The sequence below is a fragment of the Rousettus aegyptiacus genome, unplaced genomic scaffold, assembly GCF_014176215.1.
Source record: "Rousettus aegyptiacus isolate mRouAeg1 unplaced genomic scaffold, mRouAeg1.p scaffold_m13_p_2, whole genome shotgun sequence".
NCBI classification, from domain to species: Eukaryota; Metazoa; Chordata; class Mammalia; order Chiroptera; family Pteropodidae; genus Rousettus; species Rousettus aegyptiacus.
The window spans coordinates 115,710,341-115,732,106 of record NW_023416295.1 but is presented as its reverse complement, the minus strand read 5'-3'; the positions used below and the strand labels follow the sequence as shown (position 1 = coordinate 115,732,106).

The 21,766-nt window shown below is 36.9% G+C and overlaps 1 pseudogene; it reads right to left on the bottom strand.

Moving 5' to 3' along the window:
• LOC107514524 overlaps positions 1-20,406 on the bottom strand; it is a 48,201-nt pseudogene extending 27,795 nt beyond the window's left edge.
• Positions 20,407-21,766: the final 1,360 nt, after the last annotated feature.

Sequence of the window (21,766 nt, the reverse complement as noted above, 5' to 3'; positions counted from 1 at the left end):
TTACCAGGACTCTTTTCTTCTTTTTAAACAACTTAGAAGTTAGTTATGTTATTTGTATTTATTGTTTTGGTTTTCTGTTTTTCACACACACTTTCCCAAAGCCAAGTAATGTTTATTACTTTCTTCCTCACAGCGCCTTTCTTAAAATATGCTGTTCGAAAGGGTTAACTGATTAATTTTAAGGAATAGGATAAAATATAATAAATTTGTTTCATCTTCCTTTAAAAGCATTGCAATTATTTTCATTTTTATTTTTATTTGTAGGGGAGCTTGAAGTTTTTCAATCTAACCTCCTCCCCTCACATGGTGGAAACTGAGGCCCAGAAAGTTTAATAAATCTGTGTAAGGTCACACAGCACAGTTTATGATAGAACTAAGTCAGCTCCAGAGTCTTGTGTGCATTACAACTTTTATTATGCACATGATTGTACATTGGAGGGAGAAAAGGAGTGTTTAGGGAAATTAACCAAGGGGACCCTGGACTATCCTAGTGAATAGGCCACAGATCTTGGGCTTTGGCTGTCTTACCATTTTTCCTTTTCATCTGTGCCTCCTAAGATGGAGGTGGGGTCAGAGCAGGATGAGGCTTGGATATCACCTGTTCTGTTCAGAAAATTAAAGGAAAAATATCACCAGCAAATGTCTAAGAAACTATTGCAGGCAACAATTCCTTATGACTGAATGAGACTGTCTGTTGCTGAAATAAACAAATATTCAATACCAGTGGTTCAATACAACAAAAGTTTATCTCTTGCTCATGTACCAGTCCAATGAGAGGGTTCCTAGTTGTGGATGATGTTTAGGAATCCAAGTTCCTTCTGTTTTGAGGGTCCATCATTCCCCAAGGTCTTTGAGATCTCTCCAGGACTCAAAACTCACCTGCTCTCTAAAATCTCCATCACATACCCTCCATCAGTTCTGCTCACATTCCATAGGTGAGAACTAGTCATGAGGCCACACCAGAATATGTGGAGGGTGTGAGAAGGAAGGAGGCCGGGAGATATCAGTGACAAGGCAGCCCCTGCCCAGTGATACCTGCACAATATAAAAAGGGTAGCTTGTGTTTTTGGTAGACAACTAGCCAACTCTGCCACAATTAATAAACCTTGAGTAGAAAGTAGATGAAAGGACTTCTAATAGAAAAATTTTTAATTAATGACTGTCTGGCAGTTCTAAACTTTTCACTTATGGACTCATACAAAGAATCAATTAATTATTTTAGGATCTTGTGTGGAAAAAAGAGAATTCTTAATCTTTGGCCAAGTATTCTCTATATAGGCATCAAAGGGAAAGCTACTCCTAGTAAGAGTGGATATATATATATTATATATATTATATATTATATATATAACATATTATATATAATATAACATATTATATATAATATAATATATTATATATAATATATAATATATATAATATATTATATATATAATATATATAATATGTATGTATATGTGTTATATGCTATATATATATATCAATATATCATATATATGTTTTTAGGTGAATTCTAAAAAGCAATAAGACTCAAAAATAATAAAATGAAAATGAAAATAATCACAGAGCCCCAAATGTTTTTGAGGATATTTAGAACTAGAGAGCATAAAAATATTTAGTTTTAGTTCTGACAATGATTTATTTCTAATTTTTAATCCCTGAGTCTTATAGATATAAAATGGTAACAGTAATCACTACTTATAACAAATGTTTCTAGTGTCTTAACCTTGTGATTTCACTGTTATGGAGCCTAAGGGAGCCATATGAGTGAAGCAGCCTGGAAGGGGATCCGCCTGCCCCAATCACACCCTTAGATGACCATAGCCTTGGCCAACATCTTGACTGCAACATCAAGAGACTTACTGTTCCAGAACTGCCCAGCTCACCTATTCCCAAAGTTCTGAACCACATAAACTATGTGAGATAGTTTCAGCCACTAAGTTTTAGGATCATTTGTTTATATCCTAGAAATAATTTTCAAAATATTGTTCCTCTTTCCATTTATGTCTAATGCCAGGGCTGGCTCTACCATTTATGAAATAAATGGTTTTCCCAAAAATCCAATAGCTGGTGAATCAGCACGTTGATTTTCAGAATAATTATTTTAATAGATCTTGAAGTATATTTCATGACCTGTTACTAACAAGATGGTTGGCCATGTAAAAACCTAGCATGCATATATAACATGAATTTTTAGTATGGTGATAATTTAAAGATTCTCAATGTGCAGATTCTGCCAATATTCTTCTAGCCCATAACCCTAGAGGTCTTAATTGAAGGATTACTAAAGTTCTAGCTAAGCCATTACTTTGAGCATTCAACTTTTTTGTTTGTTTTCTTTACCAAAGGATAATAGAAAACGACAAACCCTTAGATATATAATTTACTGTTTGTTTTTTACTGATGAGTGTACCCATTTTTCCCACTTATAAGAATATGTGAATGTACTCATTTTGTGTATATAAAGCTGGTACCTTGACAAGTCTAATAAAAAATTTAACTCAGTGAGTATATTCAATTAAGCAATAGGAAAGGCCTGCAAAGAAAGCCCTGGCAAGTGTGACTCTTGAAAACTAAGGAGATAGAGAGAATAGTTAAAATTCCAACAATCAGAATTTTAACAGGCACATGCTAATGTCATGTCATGGAATGCGACAAATTACTGGGTAAGTCTTTCAGCGTAGAGTGAGGAATTCTGGTGGATACATGCAGGCAGGAGCAGGAGACAGAGACTCTCAAAGGGACCTGTGAATGATGTCATTATGGCTGAGAAAACATAAGAGAGCTAAAAATCAGAGAATCACAAATTCATAAATAATGAGATTAAAGGGAGTTTTTTTTGGTTATAATTCAATTTTTATCTTAAAAAAAGAGTCAAACGAGAATCGTATACTTTGTGCAATTAAAAAAAGTAATGTTCTGCTTTCCTTTTCTAGGGCCATCTACCTCCTGGTCACAAGCAACTGAAACAAAGTAAAAAATAGAACGTTTACCACTGGTATGAGCAAAGACAGATACGGGACGGTATGAAGTGTGACTCAGAGGAAAAAAGAGAAAGTACAAAGATGTGGCTGCATTACGACTACTGTGTGCTTGAGAGAGGCAGGATGGTACAGAGGATATAAAGCAGTGGAACAAAGTCAGAGGCGGGGAAAGGCCAAATTAAAGATGACTTGGGGTGAACAGCCAAGGAATTGCGTTTTCATTCTCCATGCAATTAAGAGTCACCAGAACTTTTAAAGGAATTTTTAAATTGTATTTTCCAAATTAACTTCAATTGACGTAAAATCTCTTTGATACCTCCAGAAGATAAAGTGTTTAAATAGAGACTGTACTAAGGGGTTGAATGCACCAGTCCTTTACACTCCCTCTTCAGATTTTGTTTTGTGGATAAGCTAAGAGCTTATATCTAGGTCAGAGCGAGCCAGAGCCTTACATTAGATGAAAAATATATTGGGGAATAGGGCCACATGTCTCTCAAAGCGAGTTCTCCAATTGTAAACATGGTAAAATCTCAAGTAGCTGGTAACAGAAAGTAGTATCTAATCTACTTGAATTATGGATCAGGTGAAAAGTTGGTAAAAAGAACGTATTCCATTAAATAGCCACCTTAGCTCCTCACAGTACCAATGTCTGTAGACCAGGATCTGAATGAAAACTGAGGGCTGTGAGAGCTTTGCCAAGCGAAGGCCAGCCATCAAAGTGAACAAGCAAGATTATAAAGAAACAAGATGTTATTTTGTAAAAGAAGGTAGAGAGGAAGGAAGAAAGGAGGGAGAGAGAGAGACAGAGGGAGACTAGGAAAGCAAAGCGCTTCTCTTTTCTAGCCTCGTTCCCAGTATTTCTCCAGGTTGAGATCACAGCTCCATCATTTTCTAGCTGTCTGATGTTGGACGGGCTGCCATATTTTATCAAATAAAGCATTCCATTAATTGTAAAGTACATTTTTATCTTAAGTGACACTGAAAAGGAACCGAAAATGCTTCCAGGTTAAACTATGACACTATATTGATTGTAAAGTACATTTCTATTTCAGAGATGTTAAAATGTGAAAAAAAAATACATCTTAGAGTCAGTAAAAGTCTTTGTTTTCTGTCCTATAAAATGGAGATGACAAAAACACAGCTCAAATTATTTTCCCTTCTACCCTTCTCCATCTGGTCCTGTGGACTGGAAGGCTGACTTCTAATGCAATGTTCCAGCTGGGTTTCTGGTTGGTTTCAGTTAATGGGACAGTAACAGGAAATTAATGGACAAGGATAAGAGGGTTTGAGAGTGTCAGTTTCCCTCCATCACTGTGGGGATGAGGTGGGATATAGTCACTGTGGTCTCTCTCCAAGGCTACATTTCAATCTAGTGGTTTTTCTTGATGGTTGGGGTTACCCCCAGCTCCTTTCTTCTCCCTTCAGACCTGGGATAGGGCAGGGGGAGGATTGGCTTCCCATGAAACTGTCCTGGGGTATTTCACCATCTCTCATTGGTTATCTTAACCCTCCCCAGACCTTCATAAATAGATTTTCAGTACATGTTATCTGTTTCCTACCTCAACCCTGACTAATGAGAGTACTAATTTCACATGGTCGTTATGAGTGACAAATGGAATAATGAATTCAATGACCTCAGCCCAGGGCCTGGCACATGGAAAGTAGGAGCTACTTTAATTTGCTCTCTGTTTCTCAAACACGTTAAGCTCATTCACATTTTGGAATCTTTGAACTAGTTATTCACTCCTCCTTCAACGTTCTCATCCAAGATCTCTGTAGAACTGATGCTTTCTTGACACTCAGGTTTTCAGTTCAAATGTTATTACTTAGAGAATGCTACCCTAACCACCCAATCTGCTAATCTAAATTAATTCCCCAGTCATTCCTTATTTCATTTTCTTGATAGACGTTTCCTCTCTGTGGTATTCCCTTGTCACAAATTGGTTTATATTTTCTCTCTTGACTAGAATGTAAGCTTGATGCATTTCTCCTTTGTTCCTTTGCTCCCTACCAAATCCTGTGTTCAGAATGTCCCTGGCATATAATGGGGATGTGCAGTACAATTTCTCTGGAAATCATATTCTGAGACAGAATTAGGAGTGCAAAAGGCTTTGGGGGAAGTAATACCTGTGAAAGGAAAAAGGAGGAAGCAGGATTGAACAGGGAGAGCTATCGGACCCCACTGCTGACCTGATAGTTTTTTTTTTTTTTCAGCCTAACAGGGTGCCCTAGATCAAAGATTTTCCATTAGAATCCACAGCTGGACATAAATGACTAGTCCCTGTTCCACTACTTTACTCAGTTATTGGCTAGGAGTTGTCTCCAGAATATCATGACTTCAGCTACTGTCACCTGGCAAACTCATTGGCTGGGGCCCCAAGAAACTGAGGCAGAGCCTGGCAATCAAACTGTCATCTAAAGATGGTCAGCTAACAACATTCTTTGCGGGTGGATAGTAAGCCCTTTCTCTAAGGGGGTCTACAGGAAACATCTCCGTCCCTTGCAATAATTTCGTGTGTGTGTGGACTGGAACAAATTTCCCATTTTCCCCAAGAATGCTCACTGGTGGCACTTGGAGCAACACTGTTTACCCTGAAACAACTCACAGATTACAGTTTTAACCTTACCCCCAAAGTTTGCCACGAAATATCTCACTTTTATTAATTTCACATCTCTACAGTATGGCAATAGTCTTTGGAAACAAATGACCATTTTATTTATAGTATTCTGTTTTTAGTAGTGGTATTTCCATTTACAAGATGTAGTAATTCTTGATCATGGAAAATGTCAAATCCTAGAAAACCTATCATTCATATATATGATGTTGACATCATTCTCGAACAGTTATTAGTCAAAGATTCATTTGATGAATTTGACATATGTACACATTTCTGTTATGCTAGGATTAGAGAAAAGCTCTGTTTAGAAATAACTCCAAGAAGAGTTTTTATATTTTATTTTTACATTGAAAACCAGTCAGATTTGCTTCAGCCTCAACAAGCATATTTATGTAAATTAAATTAACACTGGCAGGGGCTTCACTTTTTTTTCTTTTACCTAATTTACTTATTTTCATTATGGTGACATTGGTTAACAAAATCCATTATGTTTCAGGTGTACATCATTTTTTTTTCTAAATGGGAAATAGGTTAAAAAATCATTGTCATAACTTTATAGTCATACCTAAATGAATCAAAACAAGAGAGGGATGTTTAATCTAACTGTACAGCTAGATAACAGCTAAGTTAATGCACATACAATGAGCAAGAACTTTCAAGGCATTTTCAAACAACTGAAATATATCCCAGTGGAGCTGGAGAATAAGAAACTAAAGGGAGACTAGTAAGAGATAGAAAATCCCTTTGGCTGCTGATGGAAAATAGAAAATAGGGTAACAATAGTGAAAGTAGGAAGGCCAGTTAGCAAGCTGAGAGTCCAGGCAAGAGATAACAATGGCTTGGCCTTTGGTGATATGGTAGAAATTGAGAGAAATGGGAAGATTTGGCATACATTTTGGAGGTAAAGTCACAAGACTTCAAATGTATTAGAAGGGGAAGAGAAGGGAAAAGAAGGCTCAAGGATGGCTTCTTGGTTTTAGGTGGATAGTTGCACCATTTCTTAGGATCGGAAAGACTAATTGAAAAAACTTGGGAAAATATGCTTTGGATTTCTAATTTTGAATTGCCTTATTATATACCAAAATGAATACGTCAAATAGGCAAATGGATTTAAGACTCTACAGCTCAATAGAGATGTCAAGAGCTGTAGATAAAATCAGCTGTAATCAGCACATAGATGATAATTAAAATCATGAGACTTTTCCAGAATCTTGACATCTCCTTCAGGATGCTTCTTTCCCTTGAGCATTTCATAGTATGCTTTTGTTTTGTTTTGTTTTGTTTTGTTTTGTTTTGTTTTTTGTGACGCTTCTCATTTGTATAATACTTATGAGCCTCAGATTCTTTATTAACAAAATTTTTGAAACAACAGTATTCTAAGAGTTCAATCAACTTAAAAACAAGCAAATTAAAAAGCAGACTGTGTTCGAACATGTCTTGCTGCAAACTTTCAGACTGCTGAGCTCAATAAAAGCATTGAGTAAATCAAGAGACAATGCCGTGTGATGAATAGGACCCAGCTTTTGGTGTCAGGAAAACCTGAGTTTGAATCAAGAGACAGCCACTAGCCAGCTCTGTGGCTTTCATAAATTTTCCACTGTGTAATTTATTTTCCTCTAATAGAAAAATGGAGATTGTAATATCAGTCCTTTGGTGCTTCCGTGTAGATTCGACATTATGTAAGTATGTATCTAGTAAGAGTAGTAACATAATAGGGGCTCAATACATTTTAACTATTTAAAGACTTTCTATGTATTAATAAACTGAAATAAAATAAGCCACCATGAAATCATCAGAATGAATATTGCTTGCCTAACCTACCAGACTGAAAACTGTCTATTAGAGAGATCACTGTGAGATTTACTCCTTCCATGGGTAGAAGAACAAATAAAATATGAGAAAGCCACAGGGTACTTCTGCTCACTGTTGGATCCCTTTAGCTCCCTTAGCTCTATAAAGTAGGGACATAATGGAGTAGGCACTGGATAAATAATTCTCTGGGGTTCTAGGTAATTAATAAGAAAAAGCTGCTGTCATTGAAATTCATGATAAATGATTTTTTTCCACATTTCTGAAGGTTACTAGAATAATTCATTTGATCTCTATTCTATAACCATAACAATTTATCTAAAGTGTAAAACAAATATTGCTCCAGCCAGAAAATATTCTAGTTTAACACTGATCTGAATTTAATCTCCCTATCCTTAAACTAAGAAACAGGCTTTGATTTTGTCCTTACTTTTTCCAAGATAATCGATTGATTAAAATTAAAAAATAGATAGTCACATGGCATTTTGTAGATACAGTTCCAGCTGGTGTTAAGCTACCCTGAAGGTTTGCAGTGACTTAATTTCGTCGAGAAACAAATGTGAATCCCATGAGTCCTAAGGTTGGCGTGTTGTAGCTGGTGAGTCTAGCGCAGGTGGTTCTCTAAACTTTGATGGCTCACCCCTATGAATAAAACATTTTGACCTCAGTCTCTCCCTCCCTCCATTCCACCCTCCTTTTCTCGCCCTTTGGAGAACATGCATCCTGCAAACTGCCTAGCATAGCATCTCAGTGGAGTTGATAATTCTGTACTCAAGACTTCACAAATTGGCTGCCTCTGGGGTTAATCAGCCTGCCAACATATTTTATTTGGTCTACATCGCATTTAAAATTCTAGCGAAGGTTTAAAAACTGAGCAGTCATATTTTTTTAAAGAAAGAAAAAAGATCTGTAACTTCTTTTTAAAAAAATTCTTATGTGACAAGAATTAGCTAAACATGTACTTTTTTTTTTTTGCTGTACTTTACCTCTCCTTTATTTCCCAGATGAAAACAGGATTTGTTGCCTTTTATGATCACACTTCAATTATTGTTTCCTATAGTAAAAAAAAAAAAATAGTCATCTGAATCTGCATTTTTTTAAAAATGGCTTTCTTTTTTCATTTATGTCAACTGCCTGAATTTTACAAGCATTTAAGTCTGTCTCTCCTGTACTACATATTATCATTTATTTAGTATTTCTTGAGGAGTAATAAAATTTTGTTTCTTGGTGGAACATGGTCCTAAAAAGAAAACCAATTGCTAGTTCTAGTAATGGTAATAAAAAAAGCGAATGGTTCTTGGCCAAAAATTATCTACAAATTTAGAATGGGATGTTTAATTAAGTTCTGAATATGTTATCTTATATCCTTAAGTTATACTTTATTATGCATTATATGAAAAATAAAATAATCTAATAATTTTTGCAAGTCTGAGGGTTTTTTAAATTCTTAGGACCTGCCCCTAAATTTGTGTATATGTCTTGGGTACAAGATCTGTTCCTTATACCTGGACTTTTAAATTTGGTCACATTAAAAACAAAATTTATCAGTAGTCACTGAGGTTGTGTGATCTATTATATTGTGTCCAGGAAAACATTTGTCAATATAAAATTATGATATTAACATTTACCCTCTTATCTACCCAGGCCCATTGTTCCATTGTGCTCTTGCTCTGGTTACCTGCTCAAAGCACTTTATTAATGCATCAAAGTGAGTGAAATAAGCCAGAAAGCATCTCATGTAGCCATGAAACTTTCTTAGAACAAAGACATGGGCAATTTTTTCTCTGGAAAATGACCTGTGAAAATTTTTCTCAAAACCAGGAAGCTATAATTTTTATTGCACTTCCCAATGTACAAAAATGACATCGCCAATCAGCAGTTTTCCTTAGTAAACTATTGTTGAAATAAGCCGTGGGAAACTATTCCATGTCACATTATTAGCAGAAAGATTATTGAAAAAATAGTGCATTTAGCTCCTAGCATTATAGAACTATCCAATTCCCTACAATAAAGAGAAAATTCATAACATGGTCACTTAGTTCTTTATACTGTGGTACCATCTTCTTTTCTCAGGCAAGTCATCCCTTCCCATATGCTACCTATGTCGCCCCCACCACTATCACCATTGCCACCACCATAACCACATACATATACTGCTCATACACATGAGTCACGCATACCCAAAACTCTATTTCACGTATTCTCAGGCTTTAAATAAAAGTCATCTTTTTATCACTTTGGAAGTACCCAAATGTATACCCAAAGAATATCTCGTCCCATTTAGAGAAATTTTTTTGAAGTATTGGAGACTCTTCACTGTCAGAAATTGACTTTGACTTTTCTAATTCTGAAAGGAAATCAGCTACTAAGAATATTACTGACAATGCAGGATCTGTAAACTTTTCTTTGTATCTTCTATGTTCTTTGCAATTGACCTTCATTGCCTCATAGGTTCTTAGCTTGCTATGAAAATGAGAATTATAAAGCTTGTTGGGTAGAAAGTGTATCTTTTGCTGAAGAATCCAAGCCTAAAACAAATCATGTATTTGTCCACTGCCCTGACACTTCCTGGAAAAAACCCCAAACACCCCTCAGGGAATAGTGGCTTGGACAACTTTGTTTCATCATTTCATGCCCCGTATCCAGGCCTGGCTACAGAGTTTGCCAGGCTCAGTGCAAAATAAAAATGTGAGACCCATTGCCCAAAAAGCTGATAAAAAGTACAAAAATATAAACTTTCCCCTTAAATATATATTAATATTTATAAAAATTAATAAAGGTAAAGTGATATATGAGTACCAGCATAAAATTACAAACTTTAAAACAATACCACTTTGATGTCATAACTCTATATAATAAAATAAAAAATAATATTTTATATTATAGCTTGATGGATTGTAAAGGTTTCTGGCTTGGATTGCGGAAAATTTATTTATTTGGTTACTAAAATTATACTTTTAGCAACTTTATTTTTAGTTGATATAATTGAGAATGATGTTGGTTACTCTTGGCAAATGGAGTATCACAAATAACTTAATACATTTTAATTTTGATAAAGATCTTTCTGCTGATGCAACCGCTACTAAAGCTGCTAATAACAACATTGGAGTGAATTTTGGATAAATTAACTTAAAATATAGATTTTGGTACATCTAGAACTAATGATTCTTGTGCAACAATTTTCCAGGAAGATTTAATTCTTCATACAAATCAGTTCCATATATGTCTGAATTTAGTAGCAAATGTAAATGTATACAGTGGCACTTTAATGTTTCCTCTGACATTTCTTAGAACTTGAGGAGTCTGTACAAGAAACATAAAGTGGCTTCATGATTTGTACATAGTTCAAAGTGCCTCTTTATACATGTATCAGTGTATCTTCAATTACAAGGAATTAAAAAAATGGTTTTCCTCTTAGTAATTGGTTCATCCAAAGTTTTATGTGAAAATAGTGTTGTTTTCACACCACTGTGGTGATTTTTAAATTTAGCTCCTAGTTCTAAGTCTGTAGATACAGTATTTGCTTTGCAATGTTGCAGGAGTTTCAAAATCTGAGATTTTAAAATATATGAAGAATTCTGGCAACTCTCTGATATACTTTATTGGGCTAGCCGTGTGTTGACATTTAAAAAAAAATATTTACTGAATAGTTATTGCCAGCACATCCTGTCCCAGCGCTCCAGCTTGAAAGTTAATATCTATGCGACATCATAGGAAGGAGATGGCCACAGAACTGACAGGCAAGCTGGCCTCCCACCTGGTCCCATGTTGTCCCCAGGTGGAGACTTCCTCTCCCCTGGGAACCAGGGTGGCTGCTTCTGCAACTGATGCATTCCAGGACACCATCAGCTCCCATCCTCAGCTGTCCCCTTGGAGTCCCACCGTGTCCTGGAGTGCCCCAGTGCATGTGCACAGCTTCATCTACAAAACCCTAGTTAAATGACAGAAAAAAACTTATAAAAATTTCAAAATGCTGCCAACAGAGCATTAAACCAGATGCAGGGCTCCTTCTGAGAGCTGGGCCCTGTAGTACTGCGTAAATTGTACACCCATGAAGCCAAACTGTTAGTGCCATATGAGTTACACTAATGTGCCTGTGCCTTAGGCCATCAGCCATTCTCGAACCATGTTCTGTGAAAGCAGGGGCTTGGGAAATGCTGTATTCCAAGTACTCACCCTGGGGATTCGGACTGCATGTTAGTTAGCAAATTATAGGTTCTGGAAATCCTGAATTAAAGGCACTTAATTTCATTGAATCCATCCTTTCTGAAACGTGTCTGGCAACAGAATCCAATCTACATAAAACACTTCTGAATATTTTGGGAAGCATTAGTAGTCCATAGATAAATTTTTTAAATGTTGGGTTAGCCTGTAGTTCAGACTCCATTCAAAAAACTCTAAAGGCTTTTTATTTTTTATCCCCAACTCAGAATAGGCTAAGCATTCTATTTCAAACACTATCTTCACATTTATAAATATAAACTAAGTCTAACAAGGCTTAACACATATGAAGTATGAGAAAATATATTTTTTTCTGGCAATAATAAAATTTTAATTATTTTAAAATAATGTTTTATCTTAAAAGTCATGTAACAGTCATTGCCCCTGTAGAGGCAAAATTATATACTATCAGGTTACTCTTCTTTGTAGAGTTATTTTTAATCACACACATTTGATTTTTGTTAAACACAGTTATACAAAGCAATTAAAAATACATTCATAAGTGGCAGCTTCTTTGAAACGATACTTGAGATCAAGAAAACATTCAGGCTCACAGAGGACTTCCCTGAAAATTTTGCCAAATGTGACTCAGACTGTATCACTGCCCTTTCTTAAAATCTTCAATGGATTCTCACTTCTCCTAGAAAAAAGTCCAAACTTGTCACGATGGCCTACGAAGCTCTGCATATTTTAAAAGCAGTTATTTTCTCTGACTCATTTTGTACCGTTTCTCTCCCCATTTACCATATATCAGCCATGTTGCCTTTCATTCATTCATTCCACAAATATTTATTGAGATACTATACATATATGCAGAAGGGATAAGGACCATGTCTTCAATAAAACGAATTAACATGGAATCTATAATACAGGGTCAGGTAGAAGTAAGTGTTATTTAAAAAAAAATAAAACAGGTAAGAGGTTACAGAAACAGAGAGGGTGCTGTTTAAGTTAGGGTGCTCAGGATAGGCCTCTCTGAGAAGGAGACTCTTAAATAGATACGTAAGTGAAGGAAAGGAGCAAGCAGTGTGTTGTAAGAGACACCTGTGGTACGGAATGTTCCTAGCACAATGTCTGGTGCTTGGAGCAACAAGAACAATGGAAGAAGATGCGGACTTGCCCACAAGGACACATTGCAGGGTGAGCACATACATCTGACGGATTTCGAGACTTCTTGCTCTAGAGACTGGGAAAAGATACTTAAAAGGATAAGAAAAAGATACTTGAGAAGAAATAGCTGAGAACACGGTGGTGGCTTTGAGGCTGAATCTGGGAGTCGGCTGTAGCTCGTATCTACCTACCTGACACTAACTATCACTAAATTACAAAGCCAGTGTTGTAGTGAAACTTAATAAAAGACCATGGAGACAGGGGTTGGGGATGCTAGCATTGCCAATCTTCCTCTCCTTTATCCATGTAAGTTACACATTTCCAGATGCTAACTCTTCTTCCAAATCGTCTCCGCAACAGCAGTGCACAGAGCCAGGGTAAGAGCATGAAAGGAAGAGCTTGGGACATGAACTGCACTTTTTAAAGAATTAAATGACTGTTGGAGACAGATGAAGGAAGAGGAGAGTGGCACAAGATGGTAAGAGAAAGGTAGGTAGGGGCCAAGTAAGGTAGAATAGCAGAAGGGGATTGAAATTCAATTGTTATAGGAAGGCCTTGAGGGGTTTAGAGCAGGAAGTCACAGGATCTGATTGATGCTTAAAAACTATACTTGGGTCCTGTCTACAGAACAGATGGAGGCAATGCAAGCGTGGAGACAGAGGGAGAAATCAGAAAGTGTTTGTATTGCCCAGTGTGAGAGATGGTGAGGATTTTGACAGAGGAAGCTACGGCAGACCTTTTAAAAAATAACTATATTCGGAAAATTCAGAAAAAATTTCAATGCACATCCAACAAGATTTGCTTAGTGACTGAATGTGGATGTGAGAGCAAAGTAAGGGCCAAATATTCAAGAGTCTGTAGTCCGAGAAACCAAGTAAATGATGATGCTGAGATGGCAGACACGGGGGGAAGAGCAGGTTTTAGGAGAAAAATCAAGAACTTTGTATTATATTTGGTGAGTTTGCACATGCAGGTGAAGATGTCAAATTGGCGACTAGATAGATGAGAATGGATTTCATGGGAAGGTGGGGAACTGGTCTCATAAATCTGAGAGTTATCTACTACCTTTTAGCCCTTCAGAGGCCTCATACTCTACCTCTAGTCCTTTGGACATGCTGTTCCCTCTATCTGGATTTCTTCTCACTTGTCCTTCATTTCCTGGCAGGATTTTTACTTAAATGTCACTTTCCCCTGGAGGAAGAATTTCTGGATTCTCCAGACCAGATTAGGCGTTCTGTTATGTGATCTCCTAACACCTCGCAACTTTTCATCATAGTGTGGATCATTATTATTGACAAATAAATACTTATGAGACTAATAATTGTTTTGCCTGAATCTCAGTTCTGTCAGAGCAGAAATACCTATCTTATTAACTTTTAAATTACTGGCACCTAGTGCAGTGTGTCATGGAGCAAGCACTCAATAGATGTTTGTGGAATGAATCAATTAATTGATTGATTGGTTCCAGACAGACCTATTTCTTCGTTACCCCTCCAATTTCCTTTTTTTTCCTCCAATGTACGAAGACATATATACTTACTGCCAACTACACCTGAAGATTTCTCTCAAATATGTTTTTAAAACCCTCTGAAGATGTAACTCATTGGGAGGAGAGAAGCCAGATGTGCAGAAATGCATTCAGGGCCAATTTTTTTCTTAAACGACTGATAGAATTGTTTTTGAGAAAACAAAAGTTTCCATTGATGCCAAAAAATAATCAGAAAGACAAATTATCATGGTGTGTCTTTTGTACCATAAAAAGTAAATTATGAAGTTGGACCAATAACCATTCAAAAGCCTTCTGACCAATGAAGTATAGATATGTTTTTTTTCTGTTTTTACATCACAGTAAATTCCAGCTAGAAAGTTCAAAAACCTATCAAGTAATGTGTAATTTAGTGTCTTGCCTTAGCTCATGCTGGAGAAGAAGTGTTCAGCTGAAGAACTAACACTTTTTAAATGAAGTTGGCTCTTTAAAAATCTGTTCTCAAATCTATCTTTTCCTAGTATCACATTAGAAATGAATCCAGAAAAAACCAACCTATCCACCCAACTCAAATTTAAGTCTATTTCAAGTGCAAGTATTTGAATAAATTGTCCCATCAGTCTACTCCACTTTCCCTATCTTTCACCTGAATAAGCCTTTTGTTTTCCTGGTATTTTAACTAAAGCTCTGGGGAAATCTGAAAGTATCTTACAAAGTCATGCATCATGATAAAGTTTGAGTTTATATCTCTCCTGAAGTATTTATTTTATTATAATAAATAGTTAAAACACCCCAATAGAAAACTACAACAGACATTTGTCTATTGGGGAGGACACCACCACAAGAACTTAACTTGAAAATCCCAAACTTTTTGTTACCCTCTTTCTAATTTAGGACTGAAACTCTTTTCAATATTAGTCACCTAAAGTGATTAAGAGATGGATAATTTAAGGTGAGGTAGTTGTTGCTAAATGAGATGGGGAGCCAGGAAACTATAACTGCATGATTTCAAAGTTAACTTTTTAAAGTAATCATGTACCTAAACACATAGATAGTTTACATATTGTTTATATCACCTTCAATAGCTGACAGACATTAATGAATGAATTAAAGCAAGACTGAAACTGAGCCCAGAGCCCACAAATGCCATGTTCATTACTATATTTCCATGGCCTAACAATGCCAGACACTTAGTACATGCTCAATAAATAACCATTATCCACACAAAGAAAAGGTAAAGAAAATATAAGCGAAGCTTGGGGGCAATTATAAAACCTCATTTTTTTTTTTTTAAACTGAGCAACTTACATTCTGATCTCAATATTTGGTTTTTTTGGGATGATATTTTTAAAAGTTACATTGCCTCACTCAACTTCTAGAAATGATGCCCAAGTTTTCTTTCAGGTCTAAAATTCTATTGTATTAGATGCCACTTTCTGCAAATTTCTTACTTTATTTTACAGGAATAAAATATTACAAAAATAATGCAAGTTCATTTTGTCAAGTTAAATGACATTGTTAGATGAAGAAAAAAATTAATCATCTCCTTCTTCTTTCCTTCCTGTCCTAACCCCCGAGATGACATAACACTTTGACATAAATCCTTCCACATATGCCTATATTTACACACATACTTCACCCTGATCGCTGCTGCTCTAGCTCAAAGCTGAAACATCCATACTCACTACCCTTCTTCTCCTAGTTTAATTCCTACTCTTCCTTCAGACATCACCTCAGTCACTCACCTCCTCTGTGCATCCCTTTGAGACCTCCTTGACTAAGTAAATTTCTCCTTGTATTGGAAATTAATAGCTGTTCATCAAAATCTGTTCTCTCCTTCAAGTATGGTTTATGATGGCATAGGTAGGAAATGCATTGCCCAGCAACCTATTGCAGTTAGATGTACCTATGTGACTAAGCACTTTCATGTACTAATAGAAGCACCGTGGAGCCTGTATCCACAAGATTTTCTTCATAGATTGCCACCAACTGTTTGGGGGTATCTTCAAAGCATTATTGATTTCATGTGTTCACATTCATGCCCCCTTTTTCTGATAACCCCAATTTTCATTTGGAAAAATGTCCCTCTCTCACCCTTTTGGGCTCCAGGGAACCAGTACATGAACTACACTTCAATGAGCCCAATCCATCTGTCTGGCAGCAATAATTAGTTCATGGGTAGGCACTTTACCACAGTTGATCCAATAAGAGGAAGCCCCAAGATTTTTCCTGGAATTCTTGAGAAGAGGTTACTCAGGTGATCTGATATAAATACAGAGCTGCCAGTGGTTGTCTTTGCTAATATGGATAGAGCTTGTCTTAAGATTATCCCAATTCAGCAGTGATAGTGCCAAAATAGTGAAGAGGGAGATTTCCGGTAGGTCATCTGAGCCCCTGATCAGCCTAAATCTAGTAACATTCTACTTTGCAGTCAACTGAGCCAATAAAGTCCCATTTGTGCTTTAAGCCAGTTTGAGTAGATTTTCTGTTGCTTGGTACTGGGAACCCCGAGTGATATATTCCCCATGCTGATAAGAACCCATATCTCTTTTACCTTACCTTATTGAGAGCAGTTATTACATTCTATCTTGTTTTATCCTCTTCCTCAAAATTTTAAGTTCCATGAGGGTAAGGATGCCTTATTTTTCTTTGGTGTCTCCCAATGCCTTCGCACAATACCTAGTACTTAATAAATTTTGAAAGACCGAGTGGACAAAACAGGTTCCATGGCACCCAGGGGACTGACTGAGGAAGGTGAAGACATAGTTCCTTTCCTTAAGGAGTTTATAAATTATTATTAATTATTCCCAGATGGAAGTGTATTCATCCTAATTCATCAGCTCCAGCTATGAATTTGAGGAGCCATTAATTATGTGTTTCTATTGGAATATCCTACAAATATGTCTTATAAATGATACTAACTCCATTCACCCTTAGATTTTTCCATCACTTATCTTTTGGGGGCTGGCTTGCCTGCTTAGCTGAATTCTCTCCAAATATCCTTCCAGTCACATGATATTAATCCATCAGTATCAGAGAAGGGCTTCAGGGGAAGAGACAGCGAAAGGGGAAAGTGAAACCACATGAAATGGGCACAATACCAAAAACATTTTTAAAGTCTCTGGTGAAACTTTTTCTGGCATCGCTACATAACAATAGCACATCATTTTCATTAACTTGAACAAACAAAACCAAACGGAGATTAAAAACCAGTACAGATGTGATATAACTTTCCACTGCTAGCCTGGCCTAGGCGGCCGTACGGAGCCACTTCCCTTAACAAGGCAAGACATGTTCTTTCAGTCTGTCTCAGGACAAACAGCACATGGCACCGGCATACGGCCACAAATACGGAACTCTCGGCTGGGTCATCGTTCTCTTTCTGCTCCTCCCACCATGCTCCTTTTTATTCCTTTTATTGCTGACCTTCATAATGTTCCCTATACCTGGAAACATGTTCTGCTCCTTTAGTGCCAAGCAACTTTTCCCTCTTCCTCTCCTATCAAACACTTCCGTTAGCTAAGCCTTCCAAGGCTGATCTCATTGCAAGCCGTGTTTGCACACCCTGGGTCGCTTTATTGTTATCTCATGAATCACGAGCATCTGAATTCCATTTCCATTTCCTTGGGGAAAGCCCTGTCTGGTGTGTGTTCCACACAGCCTACATAAAGGGATGGCACCCAATAAATAATAAATTGTGATGATAACAATACCATGAACATACACTCCAGAAATATTTCACAAAGAATGAATGACTGTTGTAGTAGCCCTTGATTCTGGGGCTGACTTGCCTCATCATGATGGTCTGAGGCTATCTCTCATGCTGTACATCGGTGGTTTCCTGATTGTCAGAAGTAGCACATGGCTCTTCAGGGTTCCAGGAACTAAAAGACAAACACGACAACAAAACAGCTGCATCATGCCTTAGGGATATGATTTTCATGGTGAGCACTATGAGATCTAGAGAGATCACATTATTCTTAATCTTATTCAATTTAATCCTTATGACAACTCTAGATATTAGTTGTTATTTTATCCTCACTTTACAGATTAAAAAAAAAAAACCCTGAAGCACAGAAAAGATAAGTAATTTTTCCAATGTTTATAGCTAGTAGATGGCAGACCAGTTATCGAAGCTGAGTGTTTTGAAGCTAGAGGCCATTCCATGATATATTATCTAATCCAACAGCATAGTAAAGTGAAGCAATGTAGAAAGATGAAGCATTATTTTAAAGGACTTTGGAAATATGAGGTATTATTATTATAAATAATAGATGGTGTCATAAATAAAAATAATTCATAATAGTACAAGTATAAATCAATCCTCACTTTGTAAGAGAACATCTTGATGGGATACATTCAAAGAAAGATAAACATGATCTGTGGACTGGCATCCTATGCACTCAGGACATACCCTACTTCCATTACCTGAATAAAGAAAGGAAAAGAAAAAGAAAAAAAAAAAGATCTAAATACTGCATGTGACCCGCCTGCTTTGCACTCAGCATTTGGCCCTGAAATGGGACCATGGATCAGCTGCTTCTCCATCCACCCCCATGGCTACATTCCAACCGCCCCTAGTGAGAGTAACTCACCACAATAGGTGTGAGACTTTAGAAGTTAGACATACATATTTTTCACATGCATGTCTTCTAAATATAAGCCAATTCTTTCATCCGGTGCCCATCAAAAGAAGCCTTAACCCGCTCCTACCCTAAGGGAAAACTTGGCTCTTGCTTGAATTACTGAGAGATGTTTTTACTTCTTTATGACACCTTCTCAGGGGGATCCTCAAGGTATTTCAACTATGCACAATGGTTACATTACTCACTGAAGCTAGACTGTGACCCCAGATAGACGATGGGATAAGCCAAGTCCTGGAAGAGAGTATGTGTGGTAGCTGTGATGGGGGAGGGAGAGGCATTCTGTACTGCTAAGAGGGGGGCATCTGAAATATTTCCGAGGAAGAGGATTAATTAAGGAAGAATACCTTCTTGAGTGGGTGACTGAATGGTACCAAATGAATCCTAGCTTCTTTTCATTCTCTTTTCTCATCACCACCTTGTACAAGAATAGCCAGTCATCAAACAGTATTCCCTGTTATGTGTATATACACTGTCCTAGACAGAAATATAGCTATGAATGAGGCAAGCAAAGGACCTGCCTTCACAGAGCTAAAAGTCTAAAGAAAAGAAACTGAAATTAGATACAATAAATAGGTTATTTCAGCTTCTGATAAGTGTTACTAAGAAAATAAAACACTGTATTTTACCAGTTTTAAAATGTTGTTTCACATTTCATCATTTCTGAGGTCTGGAAAGTTCTTACAATCTGCTAGTATGTCTGAGTTTAATTGGTAGCACTTTTTTTCTTTCTTTGTGATATTAAAATAATGCATTTTACACCTGATGACAACTTAGATTCAATGAAAATAATACAAAATGTTGAAGACTCTAGCATGTTGGCCTATTCATTTTTAATATCCACCATCATGTGACAAATTGATAACCTGACATTTTCCAACACTAAACGGCTAAGGTGTATCAAATGACCTTGACAATAAAAAAAGCACATGATGGGTAGGATGAAAGGGAAATTCATTTCAAAGTTTTATAAAAATTTTTCCTTTCTTTTAGCCTAACTTCTTTTTGTTATTGACGTGCTTCTTTCTAGCTTGTGCTAAATTTCCCTTAATTTAATTGTTCTTTGAAATGTCTACACCATCTCTTCCGCACACATACAAAAACAGCTTTCTAGCCAGAAGATTGCTTCTGCTCACATTTTTGCTTTTTATATTTAAAAAGTTCCCTTTCATCTTTTAGTTAACTTATAAAAAAATCTCTACCTTACTTTTTTTTTCCTCATTGAGGTAGAGGTTACATCCTTAGACTTTCCTGAATACAAATTTCCCCTCCTCAGACTTGTATAGAAATCTTCTTACCTGTCTGTCCCTATCTGCTTCTAATCTCCCCTGCTTTGCGCTTTCCCTCCCTGTTGTCCGAGTCTGATACAGACCTTCCATTTGCTTTGTGTACCCCCCTGCAGTTTCCGGTTTCCCTTCATGACTTATCGTTAAAACGTCAGCACGTGCTGGGCATTCCCAATTTTCTTTAACATTTAAGTCACATTTTATTTTGGGCAAAGTTATGGTTAGGGGAACCTTTTCTCCTTTCTCCATGTTTCCATATGGGAACCTGTACTCCCAGGCGTGAGTGGTTTTGAGGTCATATGTCTAGCCTTCCTTCATGTTCTTCCTTCCTTCCCTCCTCACCTAGGGAGAATAAATGATTTATCTGACCTGTACCTGGGAGAGAGTACTGAGCATGCTCAGCTCTGCCCCTCTGACCTTCCTCTGGCTCTCCCTATAGTGTGGGTACTGTCTGTGGCAGCTCTTCCCCCTGTGAGGGGAATGGTTTCCTATTGCACTTGTGATCCAGTGGTTAGATAGGTCCAACTGAGCATCAGGAATCCACTTAGGTGCTATCTAAAGCTGCTTTTGCCAATCCAGCTTCACTAATTTAGCTAATGTATAGATGTCCATCTGACACCTATACTTTATTTTTTCATTAGTTTGGAAAAAGGGTAAATAAGACAGGGTTTGTTTTCTGACACCCCCCTCCAAATACTCCCTTCCATAGTGCCAAGATATATGAGAACACAAATGACAGGATCAGAAGAGATTTTTAAAAAGTCAGAAGTATCAAAAAATGAAATTAGCTGTCTGAGTGTGTAGTGGGTCTCATTTCTAGAGATGGGAGAGAAGGGAAAGGTCAATTTTATTATGCCTCTGTTATATAAAAGTAACTTTTATATGTATTTTTTACCATCTAATCCTTACAAGTTAGATATCATTAGACTATTTTCACAGTTAACAAAACTGTGACTCAGAGAGCTTGAACAGATCCCACAGATGATAAGAGAAACAAGACTGCAATTGGTCAACATTGGCTACCATAACAAAATACCATATCAAGTGTCTAAAATAACAGAAATTCATTTTCTCACAGTTTGGAGGATGGAAGTCCAAGTTCAAGTTTCCAGCTATCTAGTTCTTTATTTTCTTTCTTTCTTTCTTTCTTTCTTTCTTTCTTTCTTTCTTTCTTTCTTTCTTTCTTTCTTTCTTTCTTTCTTTCTTTCCTTTCTTTTTCACTTGAAAAGTTATTTTATTATAGAAAACTTCAAATTTAGACTAAACAATTTCTAAAGTCAATTAAACAGTATAATGCTCTCCCATGTACTCCTCACTCAGCCCCAATAACCATCAACCATGGCCAATCTTACCCCATTCATATGCTTCTCCCATGTGATGATGATTTTTAATTTTTTAAAATTGATTTCTGATGAAACTTCTCTTCCTCGCGTATGATAGCTTATATGGCTGCCATCTCACATCCTCACATGGTCTTCCCTCTGTGCACATGCTTGAGGTGGAGAGAGAGAGAGAGCGAGAGAGAGAGGAGGGGAGGGGAAGGGAGAAAAGAAGAGAGGAGAGGAGAGGAGAGGAGAGGAGAGGAGAGGAGAGGAGAGGAGAGGAGAGG